The sequence below is a fragment of the Galeopterus variegatus genome, unplaced genomic scaffold, assembly GCF_000696425.1.
Source record: "Galeopterus variegatus unplaced genomic scaffold, G_variegatus-3.0.2 Scaffold1303, whole genome shotgun sequence".
NCBI classification, from domain to species: Eukaryota; Metazoa; Chordata; class Mammalia; order Dermoptera; family Cynocephalidae; genus Galeopterus; species Galeopterus variegatus.
The window spans coordinates 297074-303013 of record NW_007727414.1 but is presented as its reverse complement, the minus strand read 5'-3'; positions in this window follow the sequence as shown (position 1 = coordinate 303013).

The window sequence follows — 5940 nt, the reverse complement described above, 5'->3', positions numbered from 1 at the left end:
TGGGGATGGAGTTGGGCAGTGGCGGTGAGACCTACCTGCTGGGTCATGTGCTGGCACTGCCAAGTTTTGCTCCTCTTTAATATTTTTTGTCCTGTTTTGTTTTGGCAGCTGGCTTGGTATGGGGATCCAAACCCTTGACATTGGTGTTACAAGGCTGCACTTGCTATTTCATATATTAATTAGAATATCTTTGTACAAGTGCTGTGCTTATTCCTTTCTCATTTATTCATATTTGAAACAATTGGATTTTCCTAGACCCAGTACTAGCAGGAGGATAAAGGGAAGGGACTCTGTCCAGGTTTCTTAGCTCCCTCCTCTATTGCTATAGTGATAAATTGTCTCTTTAAAAGTGAAGCCATGGGTCTTCTCTCTTGGGCTTGTTCAGAAGGGATTCTGTGCCAGCTCTGAGCTTTCTTAGTTCCTTCAGCTGCTACATTAAGGGGTCTGGCTCCTGCCTTTCAAGGTGATCCCCTATTTTCTTCCTAAAATATGTCACCTCTGGACCCCCTGGGCACTTCATACCCCTTCTTTCTCTGCCTCTCCCAGCCCTCACACACTTGTTCAGCCCTCCTCATGGCAGGCTCCTCTCAATATTGGGCTCTCTTCTAGGAGTGAATATTTGCTCCTTGAAAGTGTATATTTGCTTCAAATTGGATTGTAATCTAAAATCTTCAACATGGCCTGCAATGCCTTCTACAGTGCAATTTTTACTTATTCAACCTCACAGCAAGCCATACTCCACTCTCCCATAGGTCTTCAGCTCCACATTGATTTTTCAGTTTCTTGAATAGGTAAACACTTCATTACGGTCAGGGTCCAGTAAGGAGACAGAGACCAACACTAAAATGTGAAAAGGAAATGTTAATATAAATAGCTGTTAAATAGTAAAAGGTATTATTGAAAGAGGTTAAAAAAAAAAAAAAAAAAAAAAAAAAAAGGTAAACAAGTCAAATGGCTCCAGAAGTTGCAGGTGCAAAAAAAGCAGCTACTACTTCTAGATAGAGTAGACAGTGAATGAACTGAGGGTTTAGGAGAGCCCCCTTTGAACCAAGGCTGAGATTCTAACCTCTTCAAAGAGGGCTTGATTACTACAGGAGCAGACAACCTGTTGAAGAAGCATGCCACAGGGTGTGGGCCAGAGCTGGTCTGTAAAAGTGGCCCACCAAGTGGGGAGACAACTAGGGTTGCCAGCTTTAGCAAATAAAAATACATGCCCAATATTGTATGGGATATGCTCATCCTAAAAAGTATTCATTATTTAACTGCAATTCAAATCTAAATGGATGTCTTGTATTTTATCTGTCAATCTTAGAGTTGCAGGCTGGTGCAGCCAAAGCTGCCATGAAAGCAGCTACAGATGGGGAGAGAGTGTGGCTGGAGGGTGTAGCTGGGGCAGATCCCAAGGACCACTGAGGTGAGCACCATTGGGTCTTCTGTACACTAATCCCACACTGAATAAAAAAGAGAAGAGTACTGGAATCCATAAAGGAAGTGCCTTCCTGCCACTATCACCTTGCATTGTTCCCCCAGTGCCCTCTGTTGACAAAGCCTATCATTGAGCCAATTGGCATAGGAGAAATGTCTTACAAAGCAAGGAAAAGAAGAGTGAACTAGGGGCTGAGAGAGCCCTCTTGAAGGGCCTTGCAACCTGAATGCCATTTCCCTACTCTGCTTTCTAGTGTCCACTTAAGTCACTTTCACTAAGAGAACTGCCTTTCTTTACCCCACGATCTAAATCAGTAGCTTCTCAAACTGTCTTACATTTTTCCTTTAGAATATTAATTATAATTTTTAATTATATTTAATTGTTCATGTTTTATTTCTTTAAAACCTGTGCTCTCGAAAATAAAAATAAAATGAAACCTGTGCTCTCCACTAACCTGAAAGCTGGTGACTATTTCTTCAATCCTGCATATATTCAGTACATGGTAAATAATAGGTGCTCAATAAATGTTTGTTGAATTAATTAAATTATCTCAGACAATCTGGTTTGACAACATGACTCTAGACATTGTCCTCATAGTACTAGCAGCTGGAGTACTGGGTGGAGGTGGTAATAGCTGGCACTAAAGGACCGAATCAGGGCCAGTTCTTTATGCCATGCAAAGTAATTTGAACTTTTCTTTATCCTGAAGACCACAGGGAGCCATTGATCCAAACTGTGTTTAGTCAAAACATGTTCCAGGTTCCAGACTTGATGAGAAATTAGACGGATGGTGGATCCTTAGTTACTGGAGTGAGAAAAGGAAGAGAAGAATGTTTGGGTTGAACTATCACCTACGTGCTACTGACTCCCATCTCTATATCCAGCCTGAATCTCCCTTCTAAACTACATGTCATTACCTACTGGTTATTTCTACCTTCATCACCCATGTCCAGGCTCTATATATTGAAAAATGGATCCATTAGCTCTCATCTTCTGCTCTCTAACTAGCTCCTATCCTTACTCATCCTCACACAGAGTGGAGATCCTCGACTGAGAAGAGAACTGAGGACAGAACTCTTAGGTCCGTCCGTGTTTAAGGGTAAGAGGCAGAGAAGCTTGCAAAGAAAAATAAGAGCTGCCTCACAGGTGAGAGAAATACTGAAGGTCTGTGATGTCACAGAAATCAAGAAGACAAAAGTTCAAGGACATAGAAGTAGTCAAAGTGTCAAATGCTGCAGAGAGGGAAAATACAAGTCACAAGAAAAAAGACCACTGAATTTAGCAATATGAAAGTCATTGGTGACTTTAAAGTGAGCATTTTCAGTGAAGTAGTGGAGGCAGAATGTGGACTGCAGTAAGTTGAGTGGGGAGTAAGTTAGCCAGTGCAGACCACTGTCCTGGGTCATTGGCAGAGGACATGGTTTTAAGGAATCAATCATCTTTTAAAAAAATCTAGATATAATAAACTATGCCTAAATCACAACAGTAAATGACCGCCTAAAAGCAGTTCCATCATTCAAACACTTGGAAATACAAAACAAAAAATATTCACCATGTATTTCCTTTTAATGTAAAAAGTAAATGGGAACTACAGTTAAAGAATGCATATGTTTTTGTGCATGTGTATACTGTTTCTCTAAGATATTTAGAAGTTGAATGATGGGTTAAAGAAATGTGAATTGTAAAAACTGTATATTATATATTGTCAAGTTACCCTCTTAAAAGGCTGTACACCATTTTACATGGCAACCAATTATGTCAGAAAGCACTAATTTCCCCTTACCTTAACCATTACTGGTTGTTATCAAACTTTTTTTTTTTTTTTTAAAGATGACCGGTAAGGGGATCTTAACCCTTGACTTGGTGTTGTCAGCACCACACTCTCCCAAGTGAGCCACGTGCTGGCCCTAGTTATCAAACTTTTCTTTTTGCCAATCTGATGAGTATAAAATGATCTCTTTAATTGTATTTCCCTAATTACAGTAAAATTAATCATTTTTTCATGATAATTGGCCATTCGTGTTTCTTTTGTGACATGTCTGTTTATATCATATGTCCATTTCTTTTTCTTTCTTTTTTTTTTTTTAAAAGATGACCAGTAAGGAGATCCCAACCCTTGGCTTGGTGTTATCAGCACCACACTCTCCCGAGTGAGCCACGGGCCGGCCCTCATATGTCCATTTCTTTTCTTTTTTTTTTTTTTTTTAAAGATGACCGGTAAGGGGATCTTAACCCTTGACTTGGTGTTGTCAGCACCACGCTCAGCCAGTGAGCGAACCGGCCATCCCTATGTGGGATCCGAACCCGGGGCCTTGGTGTTATCAGCACCGCACTCTCCCGACTGAGCCACGGGCCGGCCCATCATATGTCCATTTCTTGATGTATCCTCCACCTAGGCTCCTCAGGATTACCTCAGATTAAGATCAGTTAAGAGCTCACCATCAAAAGCTATCAAACACATAAGGAAATAAGACTTGTACAAGAGATTCAATAGAAAACAGCAGAATCTGACCTCAAAGGACTTAGACATTGTAATAATCATACATTGAATTTGTAGTATTTCATATGCCTTTAAAAATAAAAGATGCAACAAAAATATGAGCAAGGAATGTTGTAACACCAAGGTCAAGGGTTTGAGTCCCATACCAGCCAGCCACAACAACAACAACAACAAAAAGCAGAGAAGTGACTGTCAAATGATTAGCCAGATTTTTTAAAGACACTAATGTAGAGCCTCTAGACATTAAAAATACAATAGCTTAAATTAAAAATTTAATGGATTGACTAAACAAATTAGATACAGCTGAAGAAGAGAATCTGTATATTGGAAGAGTACAGAGAAACAAAAGGTAGAAAATATGAAGAGAGCATGGAGAATAGAATGAAAAGCTTAAAATACACTTAAGTTGTATAAAGAAAGAAAACAATAATTTGGGATGGGCAATACTCAAACAAATAATGGCAAGAATTATCCAGAATTCTTGAAGATAGGAATTCTGAAACAGAAAAACTGTAAAAATGAGAGAGTTCAGTAAAATAGCTGTGTAAAGAATAGTAATATACCATAAATTATTTGTACATGTGTTTTAGAATTTCCACACTTTTTTTGTTATTGATTCCTAGCCTTTTCTTATTTTGATGGCTGGCTGGCGCAGGGATATGAACCCTTGACCTTGGTGTTATCAACACTGTGCTCTAACCAACTGAGCTAACCGGTCAGGCAGGTTAACCTAATTTCTTTATGGCCAGGAAATATATGTTACTTTTTTTTTATCTCAGAAATTCTGGTTGTTAGCTGGCTTAAATGAGATAAAGACATAAAACATTAGCACAGAGCATGCAAAACGCTGAGTTCTTGATAAATAGTCATTATTATTCTATTTCTCAGATCCTGGTTTGCCACATAGTTGGAATTTTCAAAAATATCACTTCTGCAATGCTTTTTTTTTTTTTACTCATATAATAATTACACCACTATAATATATCTTGATGCCAGGGAGGCTCACTGTGAATTAGTAGCTTGACTCGGGCATCACAACAAAAATCTACCTCAAGGTTGAAATGACACTCAAACAATGGGGAAAGGAGGCTTTTTGTGTCAAACCATGACTTGAGAGTTTTTATAATTCTGAGAATTCTATTTAAAGAAGAGGGCTCAGATAGGGCTTCTATGATGGCAATGCTTCTTCAAAGGCCCTTCTTTGAAATGGGAAAACCCTTAGTGTTTAGTTTGGAAGAAAGAAACCTCTTAGAAATGGGGTTGCTTGATAGCTGCCTTCAAATGCGCATGACTGGAACATATGATGTGTCTCAACTGAAAACCCACAGATCTCTTAGGACCCATTAGGGCAATTCCATTGAAAAAAAGTCAAACACTCTCTTTACAGCAAAGTTTCTCAATTTTGACACTATTGATATTTTGGACCAGATAATTCTTTGTTGTGAGAGACTGTTCTGTGCTTTGTAGGATCTTTAACAACATCGTTGGCCTCTACTCACTAGATGCCAGTAGTAGTATTCCCAGTTGAGAACCACTGCCTCCTTAGGTAATCACTTGGCCCAATATGATCATAAACACAACCAGGCATAGAAAATTCACAGTATTGTTAGAAAGTGATCATCTAGATGATCTAGGACATACTGATGACCATTTTAAACATTTATAATTAAAATGGAAAGAAAACTGAAAAAGTCTTCCAGAAAAATGGTGCCGCTCTCTCTCTACCTCCAGTTTAAGAAACAATATTCCCTTAGTATAGAATGGTGAAAAAACAACAACAACATTACAAACCTCAGGCCTGGAAAGGACCATTTCTCTTATAAATACTGACGGTCTCCAACTCATGATGTTTCACTTACCGATTTTTCGACTTTATGATGAGGCTATAAAGCATTATGCATTCCGTGGAACCATACTTCGAGTACCCATTTGAAACCATTGTTTTTCACTTTCAGTACAGTATTCAATAAATTACACGAGATATTCAACACTTTATTATAAAATAGGCTTTGCA